We start from the raw sequence: 14,205 nt of genomic DNA on the forward strand, positions 1-14,205 counted from the left end.
AGATTAACTGGCCTAAGGTAACAGTTTGTGAACTCTGGTCCCACATTAAAGTTCACTATGCCAAGATGCCACTCATTAAGGATCACTGAAATAGTTGTGAGAAAATACAGAGATGCAAGAACCCACATGTGTCAAAGTCTGATTTTAGCCCCTTATATGCACTACTCTGCATCGACCACCCTAAACATGAAAAAACAAGAGAGTTCATTAGCAGTAATTACTTGAAAAAGGCATTTAATTTAGAACAGAATACTAAATTTCCCCAAAAGTTCATGTAGTAGAAAAATTTTGATTCCAGCATATAACAGATTGCTGTATTTTCCCTTTATCGAAAAAAACTTAGGCCAGGCACAGCAGCTTATGCCTGTAATCCCAGAACTTTGGGAGGCAAAGGCAGGTAGATCGCTTGAGCCCAGGAGTTCAGGACCAGCCTGGCAACATGGCAAAACCCCATCTCTACCCCCAAAAATAAAAAACCTAGTTTGGTGTCGTGGTGCAGCCTACAGTCCCAGCTAATAGGGAAGCTAACGTGATTCCAGGAAGTCAAGGCTGCAGGGAGCCCTGATCATGCCACTGCACTCCAGCCTGGGCAACAGAGTGAGATCCTGTCTCAAAAAGAAATATATATATATACAGAGAGAGAGAGAGAGAAATATATATATATATAGAGAGAGAGAGAGAGAAAGAGAGAGAGAGAGAGGGAAACTGAAAAGGTAAAAACCAATAGCAGATGATTCAGTTTTGCATTAAAACCTTGGTCAAGGTCAAAGAACATGTGGGATTATAAACATGGGTGCTGGATTATACTACTCCAATGGCATTTTGGAAGTGGAATAGCTGAAATTTGTGTTAAACAGGCTAGAAGCATGTGCTTTCTCATGCAATTATGTGAAAAGAACTAGGGAGAAGGTTTAAGAACTAAAAACTGAGCAGATCAAATGAGTTTTGCCCCAGATTTTGGCTATCTCAACTACCAACTCGGTATCTCTGGGACCACACCTGGGCCTGAAAGACAAAATCAAGCACTGAGTATTTGGACATACCAACAAATAGAATAAAACAGAAAGGAAATGCATCATATGCACATTACCTGCAACAATACATAATGCATTGACACATCATTTTTAAAACTGAAGGGGAGAAACAAAAGTTTCTGGGGGTAAGTTATCACCAGTAAGAGTAAACAGTACAGGTACCCTGTTACTAATTCAAAATATGTAAACTACCACTGATACTATGTTTTGCTTGCTGTCCTCTGTCTTCCTTTAGAATGTGAAAACATTTACAATGATCTGCACAGGTTTGTATGACCTTCAAGTCTATCAACTGTTTATTCTCTTGTGTTTTGAGTTCCTCAAAAATGAATTCTCAGACCACAGAACTTTTCGGGAACCTAACTCCCCCTACTAGAAAGTGACTGCTCTATCAAGTAGACACTAGAAAGTACCCCTATCACATGTAGACCTAAGTTCCAAAGGCTCATTTCTAAGACAGTTGGTTAAAAGTCTACATTAAGAACTACTTTAGTATGTAGCACGTAGAGTTAAGCCAATTTTTATAAGGCGGACTTGTTCCAGGCCCAGAAGACCTCAAGGAACTGAGCTCGAAAGTCCCAGTTATGTCTCACTGCATGAGATGACTTATCTTTAATGGGCACTGGTATAAATATTCTACTTCAAACCACTAAACTCCATAATTACAAAAAGTAAGTACCACTATCATTCCCATTGTCCAAGTGAGAAAACTAAGGCACAGAGAGGCAAAGTGAAACCATCTCAAGTCACACACGACTAATGGTAGAGACATATTCAAATCCAAGCAAACTGACTACTAAGCCACTGCTTTTGGCCACATCAAACTGAATCTACCATTTCCCCTACTCAAAAAGGGAGGAAAGAGCAGGGAAAACAGGGAAAAAAATCCACTTCTCCTTTCTGTATTATCAATCTTGGTTAATGAGTGTCTCCATCAGCCCAATCTCCCAAGGGCAAAAACCATATTACCTTTGCACCAACCTAATAAAATTCCACCACCCAAAATTTGGTGTTGGAATCTCTGCTCTTTAAAAAATACATATATATATATATATATATATCTTTATCAACAATTTATATTTGCATCATCATTTTACCCGGTGCACAGTACTCCATTGCAAAGATGTAAATCCATTTTAAGCAAACACCTATTGAGGGTATGTGGCTTGTTTCTAATTTTCACTAGCATGGATTTTAATATTGGAGTCTGCTTCTTCCCCTCTGCTAACAGGAACTAAGAGCAAAGTGGTATGAAGAAAACACCAAGAGCCATGAAGACAAGTCCTTTAACTGATACGCTTGCCTAAGGATGTTCTTTTATGTCACCTACACAAAATGTACTCAAACTTTCTATTATTATTATTCCAATCAATTCTAGATCTTAAGAGGAACTTAAAAGAGGTGGCCCAATGACCCTCAAGGTGCTCTGGGAATCAAAGCTGAGATACAGCGCTTAGTGCTATCTATTGTAACGTTTCCCTCACTAACCCGAACATCTAGGGTAATCTCATTTATGTATTCCCTAACAAAGCAGTATCTATCAGACAGAAGACATTTAGAAAAAAATATGCTGAATGAATCAGCAGCCGGCAAGCCCTTCTCATAACTAGCTTACAAGAAATGCACTAGAAAACTGCCTTGCTCTCTCCTTTCCGACAGCACCAACTTTTCTATACAGGATGTTCTATAATACAATATACACACACATATATAATTTACACATAAAATGTTAATACATAATTGATTTGCATGAGTGCATGCATACATATACTTAGTTGGTTATATGTACTTTTATACGTATGTAATTATATATCATTTTACAAACCATTGCTTTTAAATTATCCTTGCATCCCAGAAACACAGAAAAATAACAAGGCCCAGACATAATCAAAAACACACACTGTCATGAATAGCTTACATTTTCTTACAATAAGTCTATTACTAAAAGTAGTAAAGTGAGTTCAGTTTTACTTACTTTCCCTCCCACACTTTTGTGGAGTTTACAGAGAAATGCTACCCCTTTAAAAATTTTTAAGGCCGGGCACGGTGGCTCATACCTGTAATCCCAGCACTTTGGGAGGCCGAGGTGGGTGGATCACGAGGTCAGGAGACTGAGACCATCCTGGCTAACACAGTGAAACCCCGTCTCTACTAAAAAATACAAAAAATAAGCCAGGCGTGGTGGCGGGCGCCTGTAATCCCAGCTCCTCGGGAGACTGAGGCAGAAGAATGGTGTGAACCCGGAAGGCAGAGCTTGCAGTGAGCCGAGATCACACCACTGCACTCCAGCCTGGGCGACAGAGCGAGACTCCGTCTCCAAAAAAAAAAAAAATTAAATGTATGTTCTTGTATTTCACAACACTAGCCATCCTCCAAATAATCCATGTCTCTTTCACCTTTAGCCTTAACCTCAGATGTGACCTCTGGTTCTATTCCCAGGCCCCTTCACTCATTTCTTTATACATCGTACCCTGCAAAACAAGTATTTCCAAAGGTTTACTCCAAACTAATACTTCAAACTCTCTTCTCTGCTCAAACTTCTTACTCAATATCCAGTCTAACAAGCTGCTGGGTGGCTGTCTACAGTGCCACATCCCTGCCTCCATTCTCTGTGCCTACAAGTCCTCATCACCTTCCTGCACCACGGGTTACCCGCTTCAACTTCCATCTCTATTCCTGCACCACCATTCTTTCAGTAATTTCATTAGAAGCTGCTGATTTTATCTACTCTAAATGGTCCTACTAAATCCTATCCATTTTCAAAGTGCCTCATGCCTTTCCATTCCTCTCCATGCTCACTTTAGTCACTTGAACCAAGTCCTTAATTCACCTTAAGTATTACAAATGCCTCCTAGAATTAAGTACCTCCTAGGCCTGACGGTTATATCAGAAACTCTAGGGCAAGTTCCCTAAACTACATCAGATTCTACTTCCAAAAATCCTGATTCAGGAAGCCTGGACAAGGACCTAAGAATATATGTTTTGTTTTAACAAGATGTTACAGATGAATCCTGGATCCAGCCAAGTTTGGGAACCACTGTGCTTAAAAACCCCTATCCCCTGCCCTAATTTATTTTGCATAAAACTACTACACATACTTTTCTGAGACACAGAACTTTCAACCTGGATTTAACCCCTCTATAATTCAGAAACATATGATCTTATTCCTCTGAACTCACAGGTCAATGTGACATTCCATAAAATGCATTTAAGCCCCTTCTGCATTAGTGTTTATTTCTTTAACCTAAAATTTGCCCCTTCTTGCCTATCCATCTTCAAGATCACCTCAATTTGCCTTCATCCAGTTTAAAGTCACTCCAGCCTGTCCTCTTAACTTCCATTTATCTCCTGCTATATTCTGTTAATTATTTATGTTATATACTCACTCCAGTGGTATTATCTACGACTTGGTGGAAAGCGCCACTAGATCTCGTATTTCTGTATCGCAGTACATGTTCAATAAACAAACTGGCATAGCAGAATACAACAATGAAAATATTGCTTCATGTAGAAAAAGTGGGCTGTAAAGCAATACGCAGATAACATGATTGTAATTGTTTTTCAAAAAGAGAAAAGTAGTTATCTGCAGGAAAAAACTGGTGGATTATACACAAAATGTAAATAGTAGTTATCTCAGAAGAGAAAAACTGCAAGGAATTGTCATTCTTATCTGTATTCTCTAAATTTTCTAAAATGAATGTGTATTTTGGGATGAAATTAAAATCTTAAACCTAGAATCTTAAACCTTAAAACTGTTACCCTGGAATTTTCTCAACCAAGAGACATTCTATAAAAATGACTGGCACACTACCATGTCAGCAGTCACATTGTCACAATCCTAATCCATATGACATTTGTTAATGTCAACATTTCTACACCTATACTTCAAATTCCATTGGCCTCACTAAACTGAATATACAATTTCTGGGACCTCATTCACAGACTTGCCAAATCAATTCTACATGAGTATGCTATCACTCTACCTGTATGATAGGTGGGGTTTTTATTTGTTTTCTTGTTTTGGTTTGTCCTTTCAGTCAAAACTACAAACCTTCATGTAGTACATGTAGTATAACTGTCATTTTTTTTTCCTCTTTGGGGGGGGTGGGAGGGGAGACAGAGTCTCACTATGTCACTCAGGCTGGAGTGCAATGGTGTGATCTCAGCTCACTGCAACCTCCGCCTCCCAGGTTCAAGTGATTCTCCTGCCTCAACCTCCTGAATAGCTGGGATTATACGTACACACCACCACGCCCGGCTAATTTTTTGGGTTTTTAGTAGAGACAGGGTTTCACCATGTTGGCCAGCTGGTCTCAAACTCCTAACCTTGTGATCCACCCACCTTGGCCTCCCAAAATGCTGGGATTACAGGTGTGAGCCACCACACCTGGCCTTTTTTTTTTAATTTATTTAAAGACAGAATCTCATTCTGTCGCCCAGGCTAGAGTGCAGTCGCACAATCTCAGCTTGCTAAAACCTCCTCCTCCCAGGCTCAAGCAATTCTCATGCCTCGGCATCCCTAGTAGCTGGGATTACAAGTGAGTGCCACCACACCCAGATAATTTTTTCTATTTTTAGTAGAGACCGAGTTTCACTGTGATAGTCAGGTTGGTTCCGAACTCTTGTCCTCAAGTGATCTGCCCACCACGGCCTCCCAGAGTGCTGAGATTACAGGCTTGAGCCACAGTGCCCAGCCAACTGTCTTCTATTTTCTGTGTAAGTCCAGGAGATATGCAATAGGTGAGAAAACTGGAATTAACATCAAAATAAGCCGAGCATGGTGGCACTCACCTGTAATCCCGGCTACTGGGGAGGCTGAGGTGGGAAGACTGCTTAAGCCCAGGAATCTGAGGCTGTAGTGACCACCTATGATCGTGCCACTGCACTTCAGCCTAGGTGACAAAGTGAAACTGTCTCTAAGTAAGTAAATAAATCTTGGGAATAAAGTTCTAGAAAGACCTGTAAAACACCATTTTAACCCCTCCTCTCCATAAGCAGAATAAAATCCTAAATATAGTGAAAATTTACCCATTTCAAAGAATTGTCATGATAAACCATTTCAATAGCTTCCAATCCCTAGTCATAAATTATCTCCTAAATTCCTTTACACCAACTTAAGTTCACACTGTTTTTGCTACATTCTGAAGAAACAGAAAATACCTACACACAACCTACAAAACACTCTTCATATGCACAAAGACTTATTCCTCAGCTGCTTCTCCAACCGAACAGCAAGACTTTCCATCTCTCTTCTCAAATCTTATTAACAAACCTCAGTACGTTTTTCTTGCTCGAATCTCATGCTTTCTCCATTTATGATCTCCACAGCTGTACACAGTCTAAGCATGAGTCCTGGCAAATGTGGTTGTCCCTATAGCCTTCAAAATAGTCTTTATGTCTGTAGCACAGATTCACATTCCTTTTGTAAGCCATTTTGCTTCATGTTCAATCTCTACTTTAAGAAATCCACCTCATAACAGAAAATACAAAATATATATACAAAAGTTTATCATTGAAAACTGAATGTTATAAATAAAAAATGTTCAACACAAAGGTAACAGAGATACGATGTTGCTGTTTTTTCTTGATCACTTGAATTCTTCTGAAAGCTTCACTACATGAGGGGGAAGTTATACCATTATATTAGAACAGACTCAAAGCCTTTCCCAAAGCAGTTTTAGAAAAGTAAAATAAATACATAGAAAACACTCAAAGAAAGCATTTAAGATTATTCATAATGAATGTCTTTGGCTAATAAAATTCTAATCACTAGTTTTTTACACTTCTCAGTGTATTGCAATTTTTATAAATATATACATCTTTTATGAGGAAAAAAATGGTCCAAGAAATTCAGCTTCCATCTTAACATTAAAAAGTCCCTTCATCATGAACTCTAACTAGGGGCCACAATAAGTAACCACTAAGTACTTTCAATTTTTTAAACTCCAACAAAGGTAAAAAGTTCACGACAATGGACAAATATATTTGTTTTTTAAATCAGTTAATATCCTGCTAGCCATCACCATCCAAAAATAAGACCCAAAAAAGTGCTTGGCGCTGCTTAATCTGGCATTCGAGGCCTCAAGGCACCAGTGATGCTCCAGAGCCAGCCTGCCCCAGCTGAACTCCTGGCTCCATGACTTACTGCACCCACAGAATTGCTGTATTATCAAAGATGTGTTACCTGTAAACCATTTAAAACACTGCACACAGTAAGTGATCAGTACACAGCTGCTTCTTTTTACCGTTATATTTTAAATTACTATTACCTCCACCTTTTCATTCTGTCTCCTAGTACCCATCTACACTCCAGCCACAATCAACAAAGTCCCACTATCCAAATACCACTCTTTTGCTAAGGCTACTCCATGGGTCTTCTTTATCCACCTCTGCCTGTACATGCCACGTCCAAACCCAATGCCAGTGCTGTCTCCCCCAGAAAGTTTCCCACCACACACTTACAGACATGACCCTGGCACAGTAGTATTTATGCCACCATTACCACCCTAACCCCATTCTGCCTTGAACTGCAGATAACTGCATGCATGTCAGCCTCTAGCCCGGAGAGTGGAAAAAGCCCTGTTCACCTCACCCTCCAGAAGGCTAACAGTCTCAACTACAGCTGACTATCAACACAGGAGTAAAAGAAAATCATAACCATCACACCAATTCATCTCCTAAAACATCTACTTTGGGTTGCTTTACTGAAACAAATGTGAGTTAAAATTTATAAATATTGAAGATGAGATAAGTAAGCAGAGTTAAGTGATACTTGCAACCTAATAGTGAACAAATAAGTTTGCTGTGGTTTAGCTCTATAACTCAATCCAATGCAAAGGGCACAAAAGCTAGTACTTCTGCTATAGACAATGATTGTTCTATGTGCTAAAAAAAATTTATATAATTATCAACTCTATAGTTTAATCAGATAAATCTTGGGAATTACTCTGGTTTATTTCCCTTTAAATACTAAGCCTCTTTTCTAAAAAGAGTATTTTTAAATGTGGCATTACTTACACTAAAAGCGTTAGAAAATCTGATGGGCAAAACACTGAGAACTGCTGAAGCCAAGAGACTAGGGACATGAGAGCTCATTATAGTATTCTCTCCACTTCTGTGTATGTTTGAAGTTTCTTGCAATTGAAAGTTTTTCGAAAAATTAAGGCAGGAGTATGTGAGAAAAGTGTCAGAAGTACAGTCATCTTCAAACTACAAAATAAGTGAGCTACTGGACAAAAGAAGCTAACTAAAAGAAATTTAAAGAATCCACGACACTTTGTGACAAGAGAGCTTACAAATATACCATGACTGAGCAAAATGTGTGGGATTTTCTTGTTTCTCTTCTAGGAAAGGGAAAAGGGTTAAAATAGCTTGGGAAACTATTATTCATGAAATGCTGTTTTTTAACTAAGTCACTAACAAAGATTTGCCTATGTAAGCTTTGATTTCTATAACTTTTTTTTTTTTTGAAGCATTCACTGCGTTAACACAAATGTACAGCTGTAATGGGAAACTTCAGGGAGCCGGGGTAAAACTGCCTTTCAGATGTCATCAGTTTTGAGGGATCGATACAGCTCAAACTTCCTAGTGCCAGCCTGGGCAACAGAGACGGATTCCACCACCAGTCTGATTAGCTGCCCTTCTCTCGCTGCTCTTAGGGGGAAAAACTGTACGCTTCAGCAACTTCCCCCAAACTCTCTTCTTGCTACCCAAAGTCATATGTGATTTTTATCTTCATACTTTTTCACATTAAAAACAACACATTCTTCATGATATCTAAGAGATGAGTTATACAGTTTAACCCAGAATTTGTTATATTGAGAGCTAAGAGGTTTTCAGTTTCATTTAATTCAAATCAATCCTTTACCAAATGTGGAAAGTGAGGTCTAGAAAGGTTATATGCCTTACTTACGAGTATCTGAAAGTAACAAAAACTTTGAAAAGGTTTAATCATAAAACCAAACTGATTTGCCCTTTTAATTAAGCATTCAAACTACTCTGTTACAGAAGTACAGGTTGAGCATCTGTAATCCAAAACGCTACAAAATTTTAAATCTACTGAGCACAGACATGATGCTACCAGTGAAAAATTCCACACCTGACCTCATATGATGGGTTACAGCCACAGCTCAGTCAAAACTTTACTGTGTGCACAAAATTACTGAAAATATTGTATAAAATTACCTTCAGACCGTCTACGGTATATAAAACATAAATGAATTTCATGTTTACTCTGAGGTCCCATCCCCAACATACCTCACTACATATATGCAAATATTTCAAAATCTGAAACAGTTTTACTCCCAAGCACTTCGAATCAGGGATACCCAACCTATGTGTGTAAATATACCTGTGTATAACAAGAATATGAGCACTTATATATAAATGAAGATACAAAGGAAAATGTCCGGAAGAAAAAACAGCAAACTTTTACTAGTCAGGCCAAAGGGCCTGGAGAGCTAAGGGGGTAGCAGTAGGCAGGAGTTGTAAAACATCATTTTAAAAAAAAAAAAAAAAAAAAAAAATCAAAATTATTTTAAACATCAACTCAAAAAGAATTTTTTCTAAATAACAGTAATTAGGACATTAAAATTTTCACTAGTAAAAGTCACTATTAAAGATATATATATACACAAAATTTTTTTTTTTCTTTTTTAGAGACAGAGTCTCACTCTGGAGTCCAGGCTGGAGTGCTGTGGCATGATCTCAGCTCACTATAACATCTGCCTCCCGGGTTCAAGCAATTCTCATGCCTCAGCCACCCAAGTAGCTGGGATTATAGGCATGTGCCACCACACCTGGCTAGTTTTTGTATTTTTACTAGAGACAGGGTTTCACCATGTTCACCATGCTGGTCTCGAACTCCTGGTCTCAAGTGATCCGCCTGCCTCAGCCTCCCAAAGCACTGGGATTACAGGCTTGAGCCACCGCACCCTGTCCCATCACTTTATGTTTTCTAGAAGGTAGTAAGGGTGTGTTGGTGGTTGGGGTCTCTAGATGAAGAAGAGAGAAATTTTTCTATGTCTGGTAATGTCCTTATGGATATAAACCTCAGTTAACTGGAATAGCTATGGAATGTATGCTTCTGGTTAACTAAAAGTTAACCAGTAAACACTCTGTAGTAACCATTACAGAAAACGCTTCTGCTTTAAAAAGTATGGTATGCCAGAGATAAGTTAGTGTTTCTTGATATTTGAAGCATTTCAAATACCTCATGTGTTTTACTGAGCAATTACAACTGGATGTAGCCATACAAGAGACAAGAAATGGCTAACATTGGTACATCCCCTGGAATTTGTAAGAAATAAATACATATATTATCCTTTAGAAAAAAAAAGGAATGACCATACATACATATGGATACACTTCAATAACATCAACAGTGAAAACTTATTTATGCCTATTGACACAACTGAGAAACAAGTTTACATAACTGAACACACACCAATAGTACTCTAAAAATCACATGATGCCATGACACTGGATGATGCCCAGCACTGGAGATGTAGGGTGAGGCTTGCTGCCACTGTGCCTCCACCTCGTGGACCTCACAGTACAGTGTACGAAACAGACAAAAATCACACTAATGTATGACTACACACACACCATACACCATGCTAAAGTTACAAGGGAGGGAAAGATTGCTAAAAGAGGGAAACATTTAGATTTGGGGAAGGAGGACTGTCAGAAATAACCTTTCTGATATTTGACAAGGAAGACCTGAATATGTAGTCTTTGTATCCGTAAGGCTTCCTAAGCTCACGATTCTTTTCAATCCTAGATCCACATAAAAAAGGTTAGTGAGAAAGTTCAAAACTCCCGAGAAAGTAATAGGTGGGTGGGGATCTGGAGGTACTAAGGCTGTGCAGCCAAGACAATGAAAGACTGAAGAAGGACTCACGGATAGATGCCTTCAAATAATCAAGCAAGTCTCACAGAGGTGGGATGACTTGACTCGCTCCCTGTAGTTCAAGAAAACAGAACTAAAGCCAAGAATTAGGAAAAGGATGCAGGAGACTATGCAGAAAATAGATAAATGAACAAAGACATCCAATAGTGGGACAGCTGCTTTATGAATGGCAGTCCCCAGTCATTCCTGAAGAGCTTGGGACCCACAGCGTTTGCCTGGGCCATGATTCCAACCCTAGATGGGAAGCGGGATTCAACTGCTCTAGAGTCCTCTCAGTGGGCCTCATCTTTACCCAAAGGCCGACATCACTAAAAAATCATTTAAATATCTACCTACTCCATGAAATATAATCAGAACAGCAGCTAAAATTTAAAAGAAAACTGTCTCCACCACTCAGCTTTTTTTTTCATCCTTAGATTCTGTACTTTCTGAGAATGTTCATGCCATGAGAGCAAAACCGTATTCTGCAAACATGAAGCTGGATACTTGCTTATATTGAACCATTCTAAATCCATACATTCCACTTCACAATCCCACCCCAGCCATGCTCAATAGGAAACTAACTGTATTAATCCTTATATTCCTCCAAGCACCTGCAAAGAACCTGTACGCCTAACGGGTATTAAACAGTAATCCTCACATATCTTGCTTCTGTACAAGAAAATAACTAGTACTGATATATCCACTTTAAACAATCACAAAACTGAAGAAAATATTTGAGCCAACTGTTTTCTGACAATCAACAAATCGTAGCCCAACACTGTGACCCCTGAAGGGTCATGAGTCTCCTGGTTGTCTGGTAACAATTTCCCAACATGGTGAAAGGAACTGGAGGCTCAGTAAAGCATGACGGGCATGCTGAGATGTGAAGGTAAAGCTTAGAGTTCAGGTGTCTGAAGCTGTGTGCCAGAGAGAAGGGAGGTGCACAGAAGGGGATCTCCAGAAGTCTGGATGTAGGAGAGCCATGAGGACCAGAATGCACATGGGCCAGGTGAAACAACCTGAGCCACAGAATGATTACTTAAAGGCTGAGACCAGAAACAAAATGACAGACAATGAGCAGGTCTGGGGTATCTGGGGTCCCTGCCCAACCACAGAGAAGAAATCTCATTAACACCCTGTGATAGTTAACTTTTTGTGCCAACCTGCCTAGGCCACAGGGTGCCCACACATTTGGCCAAGTGTTACTCTGCGTATGTGAGTCTTATGACTGCTCCGCCTCCATTGTCACGTGAGCCAATTCCTTATATCAATTTATATTTATTTACTTATGGATATATACATATATATACTGTGTGTGTGTGTGTGTGTGTGTGTGTGTGTGTGCGCGCGCGCGCGCGCGCGCCTGATTGGTTCTGTGTCTCTGGAGAACCCTAATACACACCTCAACATTCCCTTCCTCCTTCAAGACTAAGAACCACACTCTAGCATACAACCTACTCCAGATCAGTACCAATAATGTCTAAAACCAAATCCAGACAAGAGTCACAAGAAAACCCAGTTTGAAAGTCATGGCCCACCATATTAGAGAGGGTAAGGAACCATCCTGAAGTTACCTAAGGTAAATAAATTTTGCCTTAATAAAGTATAAAACCAAGCCTACACAAGTTCAAGGTGACCAACCAGACTTTAGAACAAAAATCAACCTTCTTAGGAGGGAAAAAAACAGTATTCATCAAAAGTCAGGAGGCAAGCATGCCAGGCATGGTTTGGGAGGCTAAGGCAGGATGGCTTGAGGCAAGGAGTTCAACAACAGCCTGGTGAACATAGTGAGACCCCATTTATACAAAAACATATATATATATATATTTACAGTTATATTTATATGTTTTTTGTTTTTTTAATTAGCCGAGCATAGTGGTGCACACCTATAGTCCCAGTTATTCAGGAGGCTGAGGCGGGAGGACCACCTGAGCTCAGCAGTGTGAGGTAGCAGTGATCTATGACTACGCCACTGCACTCCAGCCTGGGTGACAGAACAAGACCTTGTCTCTGCTGTTGTTGTTCAATACAAAAATAATTAGAAGGCAAGCAAAGAAACAGAAAAATGTGATCAAATTTAAGGGGGAAAAAGGAGTCAGTAAAACACCAACCCCATGTTAGAACAGATGTTTAATTTAGCAACAAATATTTTAAAGCAGCTATTTTATACATTCAAAGAATTAGAATTATTTTCAAAACCTTAAAGGAACACATGGTCTTTAATGTGTGAACAGACAGGGGATCTCAGCAGAAAAATAGAAACTACAAAAAAAGAACAAAAAGAAAACTCTAAAAATGAATAACATAATAACCAAAGAGCAAAATTTACTAGATGAAATTAATAGCATATTGAAGATGGTAGAAAAAAAAAATCAGCAAACTTGGAAGACAGATCAATAGAAACTTATCTAACCTAGGCCAGGCACAGTGGCTCATGCTTGTAATCCCAGCATTTTGGGAGGCTGAGGGGGGAGGATCACCTGAGGGTTGAGAGTCCAAGACTAGCCTGGCCAACATGGTGAAAACCCATCTCTACTAAAAATACAAAAATTAGCCAGGCATGGTGGTGCATACCTGTAATCCCAGCTACTTGGGAGGCTGAGGCATAAGAATCCGCTTGAACCTGGGAGGTGGAGGTTGCAGTGAGCCAAGATGGCACCACTGCACTCCAGCCTGGGCAACACAGTGAGACTCTGTCTCAAAAAAAAGGAAAGGGAAAGGCGAAGAAAATTGTCTAATCTAAAGAAGAGAGAGAAAAAAGACTAAAGAAAACTGAATAGACCCTGTGGAACAATATCAAGTTGTATAACGCATGTAAATAAAGTTACAGAAAAAAAAAAGGGACAAATATCTGAAGAAACCACAGCTTAAAATCTTTCAAATGATAACCATACCCAGGCACAGCAGAGTAAAACAGCTTAAACTAGAGAAAGAGAAAATCTTGAAAGCAGCCAGAGAAGAAAAGACTGGTGTATCGAGGGAATAAAGAGAGTAATTACCACTTACATCTCATCACAAATAATGGAAGCCAGAAGACAATGGAACACCATTAAAGTGCTAAAAGACAAAAAGTATCAATCTAGAATTCTATATTCAGTGAAAAAACCTTCAAACTCAAGACTGAATACAGACATTTAGAGATTAAAAATTTTAAGAAGGAAAAAAAAAGAAGTCCTTGCCAGCAGACCTGCACAAGAAAAGCTGGAGAGTGTTAGGGCAGAAAACCGATACCAAATGGAAACCAAGTTTTCATAAATATTTTTTCCTTTGGATACTTAC

General features: G+C 39.2%; 1 protein-coding gene across 5 annotated transcripts in view; it reads right to left on the reverse strand.

Annotated features, from left to right (window-relative positions):
- DYRK1A (dual specificity tyrosine phosphorylation regulated kinase 1A) overlaps positions 1-14,205 on the reverse strand; it is a 150,654-nt gene that overhangs the window by 98,166 nt on the left and 38,283 nt on the right. Inside the window, exon 2 of one of the 5 annotated variants that reach the window (XM_025379402.1) lies at positions 530-605. The exons of the other annotated variants lie outside the window; for them this stretch is intronic. The gene's annotated coding sequence lies outside the window, so the exon portion shown is untranslated. The remainder of the gene's footprint in view (positions 1-529; positions 606-14,205) is intronic. 5 annotated transcript variants of the gene reach the window in all.

Source organism: Theropithecus gelada, chromosome 3, assembly GCF_003255815.1.
Source record: "Theropithecus gelada isolate Dixy chromosome 3, Tgel_1.0, whole genome shotgun sequence".
Taxonomy (NCBI): Eukaryota; Metazoa; Chordata; class Mammalia; order Primates; family Cercopithecidae; genus Theropithecus; species Theropithecus gelada.